Genomic DNA, 21,885 nt, shown 5'->3' with positions numbered 1-21,885 from the left:
ATCACAGGCAACAAAAACAAAAATAAGCAAAATGGGACTATAATAAACTAAAAAGCCCCTGCACAGTGAAAGAAACAATCAATAGAGTTAAGAGACAACTTGCTAAATGGAAGGAAATATTTGCAAATGATTCATCTTACAAGGGACAAACACCCAGAATACTCAAGGAACTCAGCTCAAGAGTAAAAAAAAAAAAAAGAAAAAAAAAAAAGAAAAAAGATTCCTATTAAAAATAAGACAAAGGATATGAATAGACATTTCTCAAAAGATGAAATACAAATACCCAACAGGTGTATAAAAATGTTCAACATGGTTAATTACAATTTTGATTTAATGCAAATCAAAACCACAATGAAATATTATCTTACCCCAGTTAGAATGCCTATTGAAAAAGACAACAAGAAAACAGATGTTGGTGAGGATGAAAAGAAAAGGGAACTCTTACACACTGTTGATGAGAATGTAAATTAGTATAGCCACCATTAAAAACCAGTTCAGTGATTTTTCAAGAAACTGAAATCCAATAATCCCACTACTGGGTATTTATCCAAAGGAAAATAAATCAGTATATCAAAAGGATTCTGGCACTCGGGTGTTTATTGCAGCACTATTTATACTAGCAAAGATATAGATCAACTTAGGTGACCATCAGTGGATGAGGAGATAAAGAAAATGTAGTTTACCTAATTGACCTAATTAACCTTAAATGTAAATGGGCTAAATGACCCAATTAAAAGACACAGAATGGCAAACTGAATAAAGAGTCAAGACCCATCAGTGTGTTGTATTCAGGAGACCCATCTCACTTGCAGAGACACACATAGGCTCAAAATAAAGGGATGAAGGAAGATATATCCAGCAAATGGAGAGCAAAAAAATTATAAAATAAAATAAAAAAATAAGCAGAGGTTGCAATCCTAGTATCTGGTAAAACAGACTTTAAACCAACAAAGATCAAAAGAGACAAAGAAGGCCATTACATAATGGTAAAGGGATCAATTCAACAAGAAGAGCTAATTATCCTAAATATACATGCACCCAATGCAGGAGCACCCAGATTCATAAAGCAAGTCCTTAGAGATCTATAAAGAGACTTAGACTCCCACACAATTATAGTGGGAGACTTTAATACCCCACTGTCAATATGAGGCAGAAGTTTAAAAAAGAATATCCAGGACTGGAACTCAGCTCTGGACCAAGCAGACCTAATAGACATCTACAGAACTCTCCACCCCAAATCAACAGAATATACATTCTTCTCAGCACCACATAAAATTTATTCTAAAATTGACCACATAATTGGAAGTAAAGAACTCCTCAGCAAATGTAAAAGAACTGAAATCACAGCACACTGTCTCTCAGACCACACTGAAATCAAATTAGAACTCAGGATTCAGAAACTCATTCAAAACTGCTCAACTACATGGAAACTGAACAACCTGTTCCTGAATTACTTCTGGGTAAATAACAAGATGAAGGCAGAAATAAAGATTTTCTTAGAAACCAATAAGAAAAAAGACACAACATACAAGAATCTCTGGGACACATTTAAAGTAGTGTGTAGAGGGAAATTTGTAGCAATAAATGCCCACAAGAGAAAGCAGGAAAGATCTAAAAGCAACACCCTAACATCACAATGAAAAGAACTAGAGAAGCAAAAGCAAACACATTCAAAAGCTAGCAGAAGGCAGGAAATAACTAAGATCAGAGCAGAACTGAATGAGATAGAGACACAAGAAACCCTTCAAAAAATCAATGAATCCAGGAGATGGTTTTTTGAAAGGATCAACAAAATTGATAGGCCGCTAGCAAGACTAATAAAGAAGAAAAGAGAGAAGAATCAAATAGATGCAGTAAAAAATGATAAAGGGGATGATATCACCACCGATCCCACAGAAATAAAAACTATCATCAGAGAATACTATAAACACTTCTACACAAATAAACTAGAGAATTTAGAAGAAATGAATAAATTCCTGGACACATACACCCTCCCATGACTATACCAAGAAGAAGTTGAATCTCTGAATAGACAAATAACAGGCTCTGAAATTGAGGCATTAATTAATAGCCTACCAACCAAAAAAAGTCTAGGACTAGATGGATTCACAGCTGAGTTCTACCAGAGGTACAAAGAGGAGTTGATACCATTCCTTCTGTAAATATTCCAATCAATAGAAAAAGAGGGAATCCTCCCTAACTAATTTTATGAGGCCAGCATCATCCTGATACCAAAGCCTGGCAGAGACACAACAAAGAAAGAGAACTCTAGACCAATATCCCTAATGAACACAGATGTGAAAATCCTCAATAAAATACTGGCAGACCAAATCCCAGCAGCACATCAAAAAAGCTTATCCACCACAATTAAGTCGGCTTCATCCCTGGGATGCAAGGCTGGTTCAACATATGCAAATCAATAAACATAATCTATCACACAAACAGAACCAACGACAAAAACGACATGATTATCTCAATACATGTGTAAAAGGCCTTCAACAAAATTCAACAGCCCTTCATGCTAAAAACTCTCAATAAATTAGGTATTGATGGAACATATCTCAAAATAATAAGAGCTATTTATGACAAACCCACAGCCAATATCATATTGAAAGCGCAAAAACTAAAAGCATTCCATTTGAATCGGAACAAGACAAGGATGCCCTCTCTCACCATTTCTATTGAACATAGTGTTGGAACTTCTGGTCAGGGAAATCAGACAAGAGAAAGAAATAAATAGTACTAAATTAGAAAAAGAGGAAGTCAAATTATCCCTGATTGCAGATGACATGATTGTGTATTTAGAAAACCCCATCATCTCAGCCCAAAGTCTCCTTAAGCTGATAAGCAACTTCAGCAAAGTCTCAGGATACAAAATCAATGTGCAAAAATCACAAGCATTCCTATACAACAATAACAGACAGAGAGCCAAATCATGAGTAAACTCCCATTCACAATTGCTACAAAGAGAATAAAATACCTAGCAATCCAACTTACAAGGGATGTGAAGGACCTCTTCAAGGAGAACTACAAACCACTGCTCAACAAAATAAAAGAGGACACAAACAAATGGAAGAACATTCCATGTTCATGGACAGGAAGAATCAATATCGTGAAAATGGCCATACTGTCCAAGGTAATTTATAGATTCAATGCCATCCCCATCAAGCTACCAATGACTTTCTTCACAGAATTGGAAAAAAACTACTTTAAAGTTCATATGAAACCAAGAAAGAGCCCGCATTGCCAACACAATTCTAAGTCAAAAGAACAAAGCTGGAGGCATCATGCTACCTGACTTCAAACTATACTACAAGGTTACAGTAACCAAAACAGAATGGTACTAGTACCGAAACAGAGATATAGACCAATGGAACAGAACAGAGACTTCAGAAATAACACTACATATCAACAACCATCTGATCTTTGACAAACCTGACAAAAACAAGCAAATAGGGAAAGGATTCCCTGTTTAATAAATAGTTCTGGGAAAACTGGCTAGCCATATGTGAAAGCTGAAACCCTTCCTTACACCTTATACAAAAATTAATTCAAGATGGATTTAAGACTTAAATGTTAGACTTAAAACCATAACAACCCTAGAAGAAAACCTAGGCAATACCATTCAGTACATAGGCATGGGCAAGGACTTCATTTCTAAAACACCAAAAGCAATGACAACAAAAGCCAAAATTGACAAATGGGATCTAATTAAACCAAAGAGCTTCTGCACAGCAAAACTACCATCAGAGTGAACAGACAACCTACAGAATGGGAGAAAATTTTGAAATCTATCCATGTGACAAAGGGCTAATATCCAGAATCTATGAAGAACTGAAACAAATTTACAAGAAAAAACAAACAAGTCCATCAAAATGTGGGCAAAGAATATGAACAGCCACTTCTCAAAAGAAGACATTTATGCAGCCAACAGACACATGAAAAATCTCATCATCACTGGCCATCAGAGAAATGCAAATCAAAACTACATTGAGATACTATCTCATGCCAGTTAGAATGGCAATCATTAAAAAGTCAGGGAACAACAGACGCTGGAGAGGATGTGGAGAAATAGGAATACTTTTACACCGTTGGAGGGAGTGTAAGTTAGTTCAACAATTGTGGAAGACAGTGTGGCGATTTCTCAAGGATCTAGAACTAGAAATACCATTTGACCCAGCGATGCCATTATTACTGGGTATATACCCAAAGGATTGTAAATCATGCTACTATAAAGACACATGCACACGTATGTTTATTGTGGCACTATTTACAATAGCAAAGACTTGGAACCAACCCAAATGTCCACCAATGATAGACTGGATTAAGAAAATGTAGCACATACATACCATGTAATACTATGCAGCCATAAAAAAGGATGAGCCCATGTATTTTGCAGGGACATGGATGAAGCTGGAAACCATCATTCTGAGTAAACTATCACAAGGACAGAAAACCAAACACCTCATATTCTCACTCATAGCTGGGAATTGAACAACGAGAACACTTGGACACAGAGCGGGGAACATCACATACCAAGACCTGTCAGGCGGTGGGAGGCTGGGGGAGGGATAGAATTAGGAGAAATACCTAATATCAATGACAAGTTGATGGGTGCAGCAAATCAATATGGCACATGTATACCTATATAACAAACTGCATATTGCGTACCCTAGAACTCAAAGTATAATAAAAAATAAATAAAATTAAAAAGAAAATGTAGTTGACCTAATTGATGGAATATTATGCAGCTATAAAGGAGGAAATCATGTCATTTGCAATAACATGGACGGAATTGGAAGTCATTATGTTAGGTGAAACAACCCAGGCACAAAAAGACAAATATCACATGTTCTTATTCATATGTGGGAGCTTAAAAAGTTGATCACATGGAGGTAGGGAGTGAAACGATTGATACCCAAGGCAAGGGAGTGTGTGAGTGTTGCAGGGCTATGGGGAATGTATAGAGGTTGGTTAATGGGTATAAACATAGAATGAGGTAGAAGAAATTAGTTCTCATGTTTGATAGCAAATTAGAGTGACTATAGTTGACAATAATGCATTGTATATTTCCAAATAGGTGGAAGACAGGGCTTGAAATGTATCTAACATATGGAAATGGTAAATACTCAGGTGAGGAACACCTTGAATACCCTGAATTGATCATTACACAATTAATGGATGTACAGAATTTCACATGTACCCCATAAAAATGTGCAAATGTAATATATCCCAAAAAACAAGAAAATGTAAAATCAAGACTCGTAATGAACTCATGAGGTAATGAACTTAATGAGGTAACAAGTAAGATGTTTAAACCAATTGAAATGAGAATTGAGGAACTTGGTTTCATAGGCAACTAAATTAAGTAATGTTAGGAAAAGACAGTTGCATTTAAGAAAATGATTAGAAGTTCTAGAGAGTAGCAGACTGCCACACTTAAGGCTTTGTTTTTCAGCAGACAAAAATTATTGGCAACTTTACTGACTAGAAGTTACAAGTTAACCTCAGACTTACAGAGTTTTAAAATAAGGCTGTCAAGAGACGGCCAATCAAACAGGCAAACACCACGGCACTGAAAGAACACCTGATAATTTCCAATGCCAAGTTTCAGATATGCTTTTTATTTTTCTGAAACTTGGAATCAATTTAAGAACCCACCAAGCTTCCTGCTCAGATTTCTCTACTTTTAGAAATTTTTTTAGGAGCACTAAATCATCATAGTCACAGAGGAATTCTGGTTTGCCTGAATATAGGAAGTTCAAGATTACTTTCTGAAGAAAATGACTAAAGAAACACAAAAACTACTTTATTTTTTATGGTAATATTTTTTGTTTTTGTACATATACATGTATATATATACACACACGCACACAAAATGCATAGATATATAGATAGATAATAAATATTTTCTTGTTTTATATAGAAAATATATATATGTTTGAAATATATATATTAGGCAGTATTTTTCAACTAAATTTGTCTGACCTTTATTTATATACCTGATCTGTCATTTCTCCAACCTGGAGAAGAGAGAATTTCAATAACATGAAAATCTTTTGTTTAGATGCTTACCATGGCAATATACGTGGTTGTTACGTGTAGTAATGTAGTCTTTATTATTAATTAAATATTTTAATTTTGCTTCCTTAGAAGCCTGGATATCTTATTACCTGGAGCATTCTCTAATTTATCTTCTGTTTCTTTTGGCCCTTATGTGAACCAGAAAAGCATCAGTTTGGGTCTCCAGACATTTGACAGACTAATCAGTACTTCTGGCTTGAATGTCTGTGTCTGTCCTTTCTTGTTGTTTTCTACATACATTCAGCACCTATCTATAGTTCATCTGAGTAGCATACTAAAATCTCACACCTTTCTTCCAACTGGGATGTGAATCATCCCTTTGTCCAACATATTCACACTATATAAACTATCTGCCCATTAACCACTTAGTGGCCACCTCCTTTATCCGATCAAAAAAACCATAGTGTTTATAGAATTTGTACCATTTGCAAGTTTCAGGCATTCACTGGGGGTCTTAGAATGTATCCCTGTGAATAAGGTGGGACTATTGTTCTTGTTTGAGTCAGACAGTAATGTTTTCTGGCTATGAAGACAGACTCCAAAAAGGTAATTGTGAGGAAGAGTGGATCATGGGAATATTAGAGGCCACTATTATTCTAAGACTGGGTCCTTCAAGATCCACCTTCAAGCATAACTTCTTTCTTTCTAGAAAATACTTTTCATCCTGACCCTACAACATTACTACACAAGATCTGGTATTCAGTTTGAAAGCATAAGTGTTGTATCTCTTATTATGCCTTAAAGCATAATAGGTGTTGCTCATCTTGTTTTCATGTGTCCTCATCTCTAAAAATCCTAAAATATTTAGGGAGGGGCCAAGAGGGCCAAGTAGAAACAGCTCTGGTCTGCAGCTGCCAGTGAGACCAATGCAGAAGGTAGGTGATTTCTGCCTTTCCAACTGAGGTACCCAGGTCATCTAATTGGGTACCCCGGTCATCTAATTGGGACTGGTTAGGCAGTGGGTGCAACCCACTGAGAGCAAGCAGAAACAGGGTGGGTCTTCACTTCACCTGGGAAGTGTGAGGACCCAAGGGACCTCCCTCCCCCAGCCAAGGGAAGCAGTGAGGGACTGTGCTACCCACAATAGGTACTACACTTTTCTTTTCTTTTCTTTTTTTTTCTTGAGACAGAGTCTCGCTCTGTTGCCCAGGCTGGAGCGCAGTGGTGCGATCTCAGCTCACTGCAAGCTCCGCCTCCTGGGTTCCCGCCATTCTCCTGCCTCAGCCTCCTGAGTAGCTGGGACTACAGGCGCCGCCACCACGCCCGGCTAATTTTTTCGTATTTTTAGTACAGACGGGGTTTCACTGTGTTAGCCAGGATGGTCTCGATCTCGTGACCTCGTGATCCACCCGCCTCGGCCTCCCAAAGTGATGGGATTACAGGCGTGAGCCACTGCGCCCAGCAGATACTACACTTTTCTCACAGATTTTTGCAATCCGTGGATCAAGAGATTCCCTCATTAGCCTACAACACCAGGACTCTGGGTTTCAAGCACAAAACTGGGCAGCTGTTTGGTCAGGCACTGAGCTGCAGGTAGTTTTTTGTCTTGTTTTGTTTTTGTTTATTTGTTTGTCTGTACTCCAGCAGTGCCTGGAACTCCAGTGATACAGGAAAACCATCCACTCCCCTGGAAAGGGGGCTGAAGTCAGAGAGCCAAGTGATCTCGCTGAGGGGTCCCACTCCAATGGAGCCTAGCAAGCTAACATCACTGGCTTGAAATTCTCAGTGCCAGCACAGCAGTCTGCAGTCTACCTGGGAAGATCCAGCTTGGTGGGTGGAGGGGAGATCACCATTACTGAGGCTTTAGTAGGCAGTTTTCCCCTGACTGTGCTAAGGAGACAGGGCGGTCTGGACTGGGCAGAATTCACCAAAGCACGGCAAAGCTCCTGTGGCCAGACTGCTTCTCTAGATTCCTCCTCACTGGGCAGGGCATCTCTGCAGGAAATGCAGCAGCTCCAGTAAGGGACTCACAGACAAAATTCTCATCTCCCTGGGACAGAGCACCTGGGGGGAGGGGCATCTGCAGTGGCAACTTTAAGCGGACTTAATCTTTTCTGCCTGCTGGCTCTGAAGAGAGTGACTAACCCTGACAAGGGGAATTCTCCCAGCACAGCACACCAGCTTGCTAAGGGACAGACTGCCTCCTCAAGTGGGTCCCTTACCCCCTTGCCTCCTGACTGGGGGAGACCTCCCAACAGGGGTCTACAGACACCTCATACAGCAGAGCTCTGTTTGGCATCTGGATGAAGCTTCCAGAGGAAGGAGCAGGCCACAATATTTTCTGTTCTGCAGCCTTCACTGGTGATACCCAGGCAAACAGGGTCTGGAGTGGACGTCTAGCAAATGGCAGCAGACCTGCAGAAGAAGGGTCTAACCATTAAAAGGAAAACTAATAAACAGAAAGCAACAACAACAATATCAACAAAAAAACCCCACCACAAAAACCTCATCCAAAGGTCATCAACCTCAAAGAACAAAGGCAGATAAATCCATGAAGATGAGGAAAAAACAGCACAAACATGCTAAAAATTACAAAAGTGAGAATACCTCTTCTCAAAATGATTGTAATGCCTCTCCAGCAAGGGCGTAAAACTGGACAGAGAATGAAATTGATGAAGTGACAGAAGTAGGCCTCAGAAGGTGGGTAATAACAAACTCCACTGAGCTAAAGAAGCATGTTCTAACCTAGTGCAAGGATGCTAAGAATCTTGAAAAAAGGTTACAGGAATTGCTAACTAGAATAATCAGTTTAGAGAGGAATATAAATGACCTGATGGAGCTGGAAAAACAGCATGAGAACTTAGTGAAGCATACACAAGTTTCAATAGCCAAATCAATGAAGTGGAAGAAAGGATATCAGAGATTGAAGACCACCTTGCTGACATAAGGCATGAAAACAAGATTAGAGAAAAAAAGACTGAATAGAAACAAACAAAGCCTCCAAGAAATATCGGACTATGTGAAAAGACCAAACCTACCATTGATTAGTGTACCTGAAAGTGATGGGAAGAATAGAACCAAGTTGGAAAATACATTTTAGGATATTATCCTGGAGAACCTCTCCAAATCTAGCAAGAGGCCAATATTCAAATTCAGGAAATGCAGAGAACACCACTAAGATACTCCACAAGAAAATTAACTCCATGACACATAATCATCAGATTCTCCAAGGTTGAAATGAAGGCAAAAATATTAAGGGCAGCCAGAGAGAAAGTTCATGTCACCTACAATGGGAAGCTCATCAGACTAACAGCGGATCTCTCTGTAGAAACTCTGTAAGCCAAAAGACAGTGTGGTTCAATATTCAACATTCTTACAGAAAAGAATTTGCAACCCACAATTTCATGTCCAGCCAAACTAATATTCATAAGTGAAGGAGAAATAAAATCCCTTACAGACAAGCAAATTCTAAGAGATTTCGTCACCAGCAGGCCTGACTTGCAAAAGCTCTTGAAGGAAGCACTAAATATGGAAAGGAACAACTGGTACCAGCCACTGCAAAAACACACCAAAATATAAAGACCAATGACACTATGAAGAAACTGCATCAACTAGTGTGCAAAATAACCAGCTAGCATTGCAACGACAGGATCAACTTCACACATAACAATATTAACCTTAAATGTAAATGAGTTAAATGCTGCATTTAAAAGACACAGTACGGCAAAATGAATAAAGAGTCAAGACCCATCAGTGTGTTGTATTCAGGAGACCCATCTCACATGCAGATACACATAGACCTAAAATAAAGATATGGAGGAATATTTACCAAGCAAATGGAAAGCAAAAAAAGCAGGATTTGCAACCCTAGTCTCTGATAAAACAGAATTTAAATCAACAAAGATCAAAAAGACAAAGAAGGCCATTACATAATGCTAAAGGGATCAATGCAACAAGAGGAGCTAACTATCCTAAATATATATGCACCCAATAAAGGAGCAGCCAGAATCATAAAACAAGTTCTTAGAGACCAACAAAGAGACTTAGACTCTCACACAATTATAGTGGAAGACTTTCATATTGCACTATCAACATTAGACAGATTAATGAGACAGAAAATTAACAAGGACATTCAGAACTTGAACTCAGCTCTGGATCAAGTGAGCCTAGTAGACATATACAGAACTCTCCAACTCAAATCAACAGAAGATACATTCTTTTTAGTGCCACACGGCACTTATTCTAAAATTGATCACATAATTGGAAGTAAAACACTCCTCAGCAAATGCAAAAGAACTGAAATCATAACAAACAGTCTTTCAGACCACAGTACAATCAAATTAGAACTCAGGGTTAAGAAACTCACTCAAAACTGCACAACTACATGGAAATTGAACAATTTGCTCCTGAATGACTCCAGGGTAAATAACAAAATTAAGGCAGAAATAAAGTTATTTGAAACCAATGAAAACAAAGAGACAACATGCCAGAATTACTGGGACACAGCTAAGGCACTGTTAAGAGGGAAGTTTATAGAACTTAATGCCCATGTCAGCAGTCTGGAAAGATCTCAAATCAACACCCTAACATTACAATTAAAAGAACAAGAGAAGCAAGAGAAAATAAGTTCAACAGCTAGCAGAAGACAAGAAATAACTAACAGCAGAGCAGAACTGGAGGAGATAAAGACACAAAAAAACCTTCAAAAAATTAATAAATCCAGGAGTTGGTTTTTTGAAAACATTAACAAAATAGACCACTAGCTAAATTAATAAAAAGAAAAGAGAGAAGAATCAAATAGATGCAATAAAAATGATAAAGGGGATATCACCATTGATCCTACAGAAATACAAACTACCATCAAAGAATACTATAAACACCTCTACATCGATAAACTAGAAAATCTAAAAGAAATGGTTACATTCCTGGAAACATACACCCTCACAACACTAAACCAGAAAGAAGTCAAATCCCTGAATAGACTGATAACAAGTTCTGAAATTGAGGCAGTAATAGCCTACCAATCAAAAAAAGTCCAAGACAAGACAGATTCACAGTCAAATTCTACCAGAGGTACAAAGAGGAGCTGGTATCATTCCTTCTGAAACTATTCCAAACAATTGAAAAGGAGAGACTCCTCCCTAACTCATTTTATGAGGCCAGAATCATCCTGATACCAAAACCTGGCAGAGACACTGTTGTGGGAAATCAGGGACCCTGAACAGAGGGACCAGCTGGAGCTGCAGCAAAGGAACACAAATTGTGAAGATTTCATGGACATTTATCACTTCCCAAATAATACTCTTATAATTTCTTATGCCTGTCTTACTTTAATCTCTTAATCCTGTTATCTTCGTAAGCTAAGGATGTATGTCACCTCAGGACCCTGTGAGAATTGTGTTAACTGTAAAAATTGATTGTAAAACATGTGTGTTTGAACAATGAGATCAGTGCACTTTGAAAAAGAACAGAATAACAGCGATTTTAGGGAACAAGGGAAGACAACCATAAGGTCTGACTGCCTTCGGGGTGGGGCAAAAAGAGCTATATTTTTCTTCTTGCAGAGAGCCTATAAGTGGATGTGAAGTAGGGAAAACAATGCTAAATTATTTTCCTAGCAAGGAATATTGATATTAATACTCTGGGAAAAGAATTGCATTCCTCGGGGGAGGTCTATAAATGGTCCCTCAGGGAATGTCAGTCCTATGAAGTTGAGATAAGGGCTGAGATATGCCCTGGTCTCCTGCAGTACCCTCAGGCTTACTAGGATTGGGAAACTCCAGCCTGGTAAAATTTTGGTCAGATCGGTTCTCTGCTCTCGAACCCTGTTTTCTGTTAAGATGTTTATCGAGACAATATGTGCACTGCTGAACATAGACCCCTATCAGGAGTTTCTGATTTTACCTTGGTCCTGTTTCCTCAGAAGCATGTGATCTTTGCTCTCCTTTTTGCCCTTTGAAGCATGTGATCTTTGTGACCTACTCCCTGTTTTTACACCCCCTCCCCTTTTGAAATCCTTAACAAAAACCTGCTGGTTTTGTGAGTGAGGTGGGCGTCACAGTCCTACCAATATGTGATGTCACCCCTGGTCACCCAGCTGTAAAATTCCTCTCTTTGTACTCCTTCTCTTTATTTTTCAACCAGCTGACACTTATGGGAAACAGAAAGAACCTACGTTGATGTATGGGGGGTGAGTTCCCCCAGTAAGACATGACAAAAAAAGAAAACTTCAGGCCAATATCCCTGACGAACATGGATGTGAAAATACTCAATATGATACTGGCAAAACGAATCCAGCAGCACATCAAAAAGCTTATCCATCATTATCAAATTGGCTTCATCCCTGGGATGTAATGCTATTTCAGCATATGCAATTCTATAAACATAATCCATCACATAAACAGAATCACTGACAAAAACCACATGATTATCTTATATATGCAGAAAAGGCCTTTGACAAAATGCAACAGCCCTTCATATTAAAAACTCTCAATAAACTAGCCATTGATGGAACATATCTCAAAATAATAAGAGCTATTTATGACAAACCCATAGCCAAAATCATACTGAATAGGCAAAAGCTGGAAGCATTCCCTTTGAAAACTGGTACAAGACAAGGAGCCCTCTCTTACCATTCCTGTTCAATGTAGTATTGGAAGTTCTGGCCAGGGCAATCAGGCAAAAGAAAGAAATAAAGAGTGTTCAGATGGGAAGAGAGGCAGTCAAATTGTCTCTGTTTGCAGACAACATGATTCTATATATGGAAAACCCCATCATCTCAGCCCAAAAACCCCTTAAGCTGATAAGCTGCTTCAGTATAGTTTCAGGATACAAAATCAAGTGTGAAAATCACAAGCATTCCTATACACCAACAATAGACAAGTAGAGAGCCAAATCATGAATGAAATCCCATTCACAATTGCTACAAAAAAGAATAAAATACCTAGGAATGCAGCTTACAAGGGACTCTTCAAAGAGAACTACAAACCACTGCTCAAGGAAGTAAGAGAGGACACAAATGGAAAAACATTCCATGCTCATGGATAGGAAGAATCTTTATTGTGAAAATGGCTATACTTCCCAAAGTAATGTATGGATTCAATGCTCTTTCCACTAAACTACTATTGACTTTCTTCACAGAATTAAAAAAAATTACTTTAAATTTCATATGGAACCAAAAAAGAGCCTGTATAGCCCAGGCAATCCTAAGTAAAAAGAACAAAGCTGGAGGCATCACGCTACCTGACTTCAAACTGTACTACAAGGCTACAGTAAACAAAACAGCATGGTACTGGTACTAAAACACACATATAGACCAATGGAACAAAACTGAGACCTCAGAAATAACACCACTCATCTACAACCATTTGATCTTTGACAAACGTGACAAGAACACGCAATGGGGAAAGATTCCATATTTAATAAATTATGCTGGGAAAACTGGCTAGCTATATGCAGAAAACTGAAACTGGACTCCTTCTTATACCTTATAAAAAAATTAACTCATGATGGATTAAAGACTTAAACGTGAGACCCAAAACCATAAAAACCCTAGAAGAAAACCTAGACAATACCATTCAGGCCATAGGCATGGTCAAAGACTTCATGATTAAAACACCAAAAGCAACTGCAACAAAAGCCAAAATTGACAAATGGGATCTAATTAAACTAAAGAGCTTCAGCACAGCAAAAGAAACTAGTATCAGAGGGAACAGGCAACCTACAGAATGGGAGGAAATTTTTGCAATCTACCCATCTGACAGAGGTCTAATCTCCAGAATCTACAAGAAACAAACAAGTTTACAAGAAAAAAATAAAAAATAAAAGACCCCATCAAAAAGTGGGCAAAAGATATGAACAGACACTTCTCAAAAGAATACATTTATGTAGCCAACAAACATGAAAAAAAGCTCATCATCACTGATCATTAGAGAAATACAAATCAAAACCACAATAGGGTACCATCTCACGCCAGTCAGAATGGCAATTATTAAAAACTCAGGAAACAATAGATGCTGGCAAGGCTGTGGAGAAATAGGAACACTTTTACACTGTTGGTGGGAATGTAAATTAGTTCAACCATTGTGGAAGACAGCGTGGCAATTCCTCAAGGATCTAGAACCAGAAATACCATTTGACCCAGCGATGCCATTACTGGGTATATGCCCAAAGGAATATAAATCATTCTACTAAAAAGACACATACACACATATGTTTATTGCAGCACTATTTACAACAGCAAAGACTTGGAACCAACCCAAATGCCCATCATGTGATAAGCTGGATAAAGAAAATGTGGCACATATACACCATTGAATACTATATAGCCATAAGAAAGAATGAAATAGTGTCCTTTGCAGGGACATGGATGAAGCTGGAAGCCCTCATCCCCAGCAAACTAACACAGGAACAGAAAACAAAATACTGCATGTTCTCACCCATAAGTGGAAGTTAAACAATGAGACCACATGGACACAGGGAGGGGAACAACACACACTGTGGCCTGTCGGGAGTTGAGGGCAAGTGGAGGGAGAGCATAAACCTGCACATTCTGCACATGTGTCCCAGAACTTAAAGTAGAAAAAAAAGTCATAAAATACAGGGATACAGGGTTTCTCATAGGCACTGACTTGAAGATAATTGCCAAAAGTGAATAGTCTTGGAGCCTAGAAATGAAGATAAGTAGTGTTGTCATTTACTATACCGTGATCCTAGGGAATATGCTGGAGTAAACGAAAGGACATTCCTGAAATTTGTCATAATACTGTCAAAGTATTCTTATGTTGCCTTCTTGGCTAACTAAAGTTTCAACTGAGTGTTTACTCATGGCTCAATATTAATATATCTCAATTACATTAAAATCTACTTCTGCTAACTATATTCTAACAGTTTTAGATTCTAGTCTCTGAAACCCAGCATGAGAGACTAAGTTAATCAAATGAACTCAGACTATTATTTGTGAAGCAGTTACCCCTTTTAAGAAGTAGAGTTTAAACCATTAAAATATCTTCTAACAGCCCCACAAGGGGTCTATAATTATAATATATATCTGAGACCTCATAGATTATCTCTGCCTATGAATGGCAGACTTAATGATAAAACTGTGTTTGGGAGGAGCTAGAAACATTTAAAGTCATTGATAACTATAATTGACCATTAGACAACTTGTATTCATTTGAAATGTTGAAAAAATGTTCTCTTAAGTTTTTAGATTGCAGTTCAGCATATAATGCAGTATACACATTTATCACTTTATTTTCCTCTTGTTGAATTTTAACATTATTTTTATGGCTTTATTTCAATATTTTTCTAGTGTGAGTCACATTACACTATACAATATCTGGCTTTTGTCCTTTGCAATACCATTCCTTTCCCCTCATCAATTCTTGTAAAAAACACTACTGAATTAATGAAATACTATGATTTTGTTCTAGATTTTCAGCTTGTCAGTTTGGCAATGAGCTACGAATATTCTAGAGCTAAAATTTCCACAGTGTCAATATCCAAGTGTATCTGACCAAATCCAGAATTGAGTTTCTTCTTCCGATGGACTTTAACCATTAATCCTCTCCCTGTATGTGAAGAGTATCATGCTGCTTGAAACCAGAACTCATGTCCATACTTACAAATTTGCCTACTCACTAAAATGTCTTTGTAATGAATATTCATAGCACTTTTGCCATCATTCAAGGACATATGAAAGTGATAAAAAAAATTGAGTCACTAATTTCTTCCTTTCCCAGATGAGATCAAACAAAGTAACACCCTAATTGTGTTTCAGCTCCCTTACAGTGATGACAAGAGGATAAAGACAGGAGGAGCGGTGTAGTGTGGTACCAGAAGCTCCAGCTGAATCCCACCTGTGGCATCTGCTACTGGGGCAGCCTCAGGAAAGTCACTTAATGCTCTGAATCTCATTTTATCTTTTGTAAAATAAAAGAAACGAAATCTCTCTAAGATGAGTAGTTTCTAAAATTTAAGATTATAATCTTTGTGAGATAAATGTATAATTGTTTTAATTATTCCTTATGATTGCATATAATATCTAATTATTTAATGTAACAGGTGTATATATACACACATATATGTATACATATATATGTATATGTACACACATATATGTATACATATGTGTATACATATATGTGTGTGTATATATGTATATGTATGTATATACACATATATATAATTTTCCCCTAGGAGCAAAGGATTTGTATTTACTATTGGTGATCCATGTAACTTTACAAAAACATAACCACTAAGATTAATGAGAATTAACTGTACATAGGCTGACTAGTTAAAGATGGTGTTTAATAGGAAGTACAGTGTCATCTCAAAGTAACAGAAACTAGAAAACCCAAGAAAAAACTAAACTCTATTATAAATGTTAAAATAATTTAATTAAGTGTTAAGATTAAAACATGTACAAAAGTCAACACCTTTCACATATACCACTCTTATGACCTAGAACAATCTTGGATAAAATTGTATCTAAAGTCTGATACCAACAAGTATCAGACTTCAGGAAAATGACAGTAAGTCTCCAATTATTAGAGGTATATGGAGGTTAAACCTTTATTCCCCAGAAAACTGTCCAATAAGTCTGACAGATGTCGACGTGAAAGGGGCAAGGAGCCCTTTTAACTTGCAGACGTTGTATTACTTACATGGACAGTAAAATCAAGAATAATAAAGGTGATGTCCCACTGCATCCTTTGTCCCAATAGCAGAACAGGGACAACACCAAAACAAAGGAGGCAGATGGCAATGCAACAGGAGTGGTGGGGCACCCTGCTGTTGAGGAGCTAAATATATACTGTTGCTAACCAGTGTCACAGTGTGCAGCTAGACCCGAAAGGAGAAGGCAAGCCAAAAATTCTCATACCTTATCAGAACCTAGGAGATGAAAACTATCTCAGAGGTGGTTTCTATGGGATAGACAGTAGGTGAGAAGTGGGCTCATACCAACTCCTCGTAGGACCCTCATGCTTTACATTCCAGGAGAATCAAAGGGCATCCTGCGAGATCAGCTGTGATTAAGCCTTCCCTGTGTTGCCTGTGTGGAAGAGTGCAAGATCATTGGGGCACAAGCCTGGAAGAGTTCCTGTTAGTGCATTGTATCTAATAACAAAATTAGGACTTCGATCAAATTCTGACAGGTACAAATGTTACTATCAAGCATTCAAAACTGGTCAAATAACTAGTTCTTGTATCTCAAGGCAAGATATAGTCTGACCAATATCTAACTTAAAAGACTTAGTCTGAGGTGGACATAATGGCATTCTGATAGGTGGGCAAGTCAGTTGGGTCATCCCATGGGTTGATAAGTGAAGTGGAGAAACACAAATGAAGTAAGACTCCATATCTTAGGTGCTGCTACCAAGCTTTGGGAAACAGGGCTTGCTTTTCCTGGGATATTCAACCTCATTTTTGCTAAGGCAGTGGGGTTCCTTCAGGAACCTTAAGGTTTCAGCCTTATCACATACCTTAAACTCTATTAGCCTAATTATAATAGGTAACATATATTTCTGACATCTATCTTAATAGTCAGTAAATCTTCTGGTATACATTTCAATAACAGTATTTGAAGTGATCAAGTAATATTTTTGAGTTTATATTTCTGATAAACTAGCATCTTTAAAAACTAATTAACCAACCCTATGGTAAGCATTAAAATTAACTTATATCATGCACACACACACATACACATACACACACACACACACAGATTCAGTATATATTAAGTATATATTACATTGTTTCTACTTAAATATCCTGAAGGGAAGTCCTTTAAAACCATGTAATAGAAACATCCAGATAGACCATGTAATGGAATAAAAGTTCTCATTTACCAAAACAATTAAAAAATTAAATAAATGAACAGACTACCTGTGAACTTATGTGCTGAATATATAAAGAAAAAATTCAGACTGGGCATGGTGGCTGATGCGTGTAATCCCAGCACTTTTGGAGGCCGAGGAGGGCGGATCACTTTAAGTCAAGAGTTCGAGACCAGCCTGGCCAACATGGTGAAACATGGTCTCTACTAAAAATACAAAAATTAGCTGGGTGTGGTGGTGCACGCCTGTAAGCCCAGCTACTGGGGAGGCTGAGGGAGGAGCATGGCTTGAACCCAGGAGGTGGAGGTTGCAGTGAGCCAAGATCATGCCACTGCACTCCGGCCTGGGTGACAGAGCAAGACTCCGTCTCAAAAAAAAAAAAAAAGAAAAAAACTCAAATGTTGCTGAAGGATTTAAAAGGCGATTTGAAATAGAAAAAAATATATCATGCTTTTGATTAGGAATGTTCAATATCATGAAGATGTCAGTTTTCCACAAATCAAATCTATAAAATTAATATGATTTTGTAAAAACAACAATACTAATTGGACTGGATCATTTAAAACTTTGTATTAAAAAAAGCAAAAACAATTTAAACCCCACAACTTTTTTGAAAAAGGTATAATGGGGGATAGTCCTATTAGATATTAAACTATATCTTCTAATTTAAACAATGAGGAGTTAGCACATTAAGAGTTCAATGGAAGTCCCCAAAGTGCAGACATAGAAGATAAAATATATAGAGGCATTTTGTTTATAATAAAGTTTAAATTTGTGATCATAGGTGAAAAAATAGAAGATTAATAAATTTGGGACAATTGGTTTGTCAACTAAAAATATTATTTCTTCATAATTTACATGAAAATAAATTTCAGATGCATTAAAGACTTTAGCCAACTAAAAATATTCTTTCTTCACAATGTACATGAAAATAAATTTCAGATGCATGAAAGACTTAAGCATGAAAAATAAAACTTAGAAGAAAATTTCAAAAAATTTTTTATATTGAAAAGTTCTTTTAAATTATGGAATAAAACAAGTCATAAAAATGAATTTGATTACATAATTCTAAATTATTCTACACAGCACATAAAAAATACACAAAAACATCAGAAACAAAATTTAAACTTTTAATTCATATAATATGAAATTGGTTAATTTTCCTATTATGCAAAAGTTTTCTATAAATTAATAAGAACACAAAAGAGTAACCCAAGTTAAAAGAGGAAAATTTAGATAAGTCAGAGAAATGCAAATAGAGAGGGCCCTTAAGAACATGAAAAGTTGCTGAAACTCAAACTCCTTCATAATAAGATAAATAAAAGTTAAAATTATGAAATAATTTTTATCAATTAGCAAAAATTAAAATGCTTATAAACACATTGTGTTGGTGAGGGTATGGAAAGCAGGCATTCATACTTTTTCTAGGCATATAAAATGATACTATTTTATGGCAATAATTTGGCAATATCTATCGATATTTGATTCTAAATATGTCCATATATTCATTGCAGCTTTATATTTGTAATAGCACAATATTTTTAAAAATTCTAAATAATAGGATTGGTTAAATACATTATATAACATTTATATAATAGAAGAGTTTGCATTACAAAGAAAATGAGGGACACCATTATGTATGGATATATAACAAATACGTACCGTCAAAACACACACTAAGTGACAAAAGCAAAGTACAGAAGAGTTTGTTGAGTGTTTGTTAAAAGAGAAAAAATAACATACATGTCCCCCTGTCCACATGCAGAGAATGTCTGCACAAAGGCACAAGAATCTGACTGGTGGCAGCTCCCTGAAAAGGAAACTCAGTTGCTGAGAGATCCAGTTGAAAGGGAAACTTACTTTTTATTTCACACTTTCTTGTACCTTTTGCTATTATATCGTGTGTATGTGATATGTATTCAAAGATAAAGTAGGACTAATATTATCAAACATTTCAAAGTAATGTGTAGTGATTTACGAGGTTATCTTTCATGGAAGTATAGTGCCAAGGGAAAGAGCCATATTCATACTCCGGAGAAACAAGGTATCTGGTGAGGTAACTATCAATCAGGAGTGGAGCCAGAAAATTGAGCACAAAGGAAGTTTAAGAGCTAAATCAAGGAATACCAACTGTCTGCCCTTGCATCAGCCAACCTTATTTTCGGTAACATATATGGCTGTCTCCAGGGCTTGATTCAGCCTGTCTTGGCAATTTGAAAATCATTTTAATAATACCCTTAAACTTTAAGGCACTAAAATCAATAGTGTTTACTGTATCTGATTAATCAATTTCCACTCGCCATCTACTGGCACAGATGTTTTTAAACTAATTTTAGCATCAGACTTTTTAAAAAACTAAAATATTGTTCAGCATCTCAATATCTTTATAAATAAAATGAAGCTGTTCTGTTTCTATGAGGGAAGGGTGGTGGAGGCCCACCAGCCCATCTGCTGAAACTTCCTGTTCATATACTCTTCTCAGCAGCCCACCCACCTTAGTTTCATGGAATGCAGCTCAGAAACCTTTGTTTCATGGGGGATAAAAGGAGTAAAGATAAAGAACAACAGAGGTTTGGTGTGGGTAACTAAGAATTCTCTGACAAGTAGCAAGAAGCAAGATAGACCACAGGTGGTAGTGGTTTTGCTGGCACTGTAGTCTGCCTCTCAATATCGGTAAAATATTTTATTTTGTGCTACAAATAAGATATCTCTAAATACCTTTTCAGCCCTCCTCTAACCTATGTGTGTGTATACATCCATATGTATGGGTGTTCATATATACATATATATATTTAAAGCATATCTATATATATTATATATGTGTAGGGGAGAATAATATCTTTTCCAAACCTGTTACTGAGACCCCTAAAACAAAAGGTGGATTAACAAAAGAAAAGCACAATGTTTTATTTAAAAAAGAGCTTTAGGTGACACGGGAACCTTTAAAAATGTAGACCCAGAGACTCAGGGAAAACTGTATCTTTATGGACAGTCACACAAAAGTGTGTTTGGAGGTCAGAGGGGTATAATTTAATAGTAGTAAACCAGGGAAACTTAGCAAGGCTTGTTTGTTCAGATTCTTCTTAGCGTCTGTGTGCGTCATTGTTTCCCTCCAGATATAGGACAGAACAACTGTCACATGAGCATCTTCATGGGGGGAGGAAAAGAGAATGACCTGCTTGCTTCTGCAGTTTTCTCAGTTTCTTTCAGCTTAAATTACTCATTATGCAAAGGTATAATGTTCTGAGCCCTGACACACACATATATATGTATATATAGGATATACATGTATATCCTCTATATATACTATATATCATATATATCCTATATATACATATATATGTGTGTGATGTATATTACTGTATATAATACAGATATTACATAACCATAATCTCTCACACACACACAAATGGCTTTCTGCTTTTCAGTCTTCACATATAATAATTTATACTCATGAAGTATGTTTCCATTGCACTCCTGAGTTAGAGGTTCAGTCGCTATAAAATGTCATGATTGGTTGGTTGAGTAGTGTAGGCTGAAAAATCTGACATTTGCCCAAACCATTCTCTGTTACACTGTGCAGAATTGAGCAAGTTACCTAAACTCTGCCATCTAGTTTCAAGATTGGGAATGCAAGTGTATTTACTGGTAGTGTTTCTATCATTGTTAATATTAATTCATGTATGTGAAGAACCTGACATCTTAATTGTTTAATAAACTGATGGTAATCACAGCAGCACTCTCCAACTCTCTTCTTTGTTGACTAAAGGAAGGGTAGCAATAATCAGGGAGCATTAAAAATACTGTTTTCCAGTAGGATGGAAATATCTGTATTAATCTAGCATTTAGTTAACACATACAATGGAAAAATATCACATATATAAAGATGATGAACATAAAATCTATGTTAGTATTTCACAAGAATCATACATACTTTGTTGTGAGTTTGCCAACAGGTTTATTATAGCACTAGTGTCAATAAATAGCACTGTGCACACATTTACAAGAATATATTATATCC

This window comes from Macaca mulatta, chromosome 13 (genome assembly GCF_049350105.2).
Source record: "Macaca mulatta isolate MMU2019108-1 chromosome 13, T2T-MMU8v2.0, whole genome shotgun sequence".
In the NCBI taxonomy this organism is placed as follows: Eukaryota; Metazoa; Chordata; class Mammalia; order Primates; family Cercopithecidae; genus Macaca; species Macaca mulatta.
The sequence above is the reverse complement of the archived record's forward strand: the minus strand, read 5'-3'. Positions refer to the sequence as shown.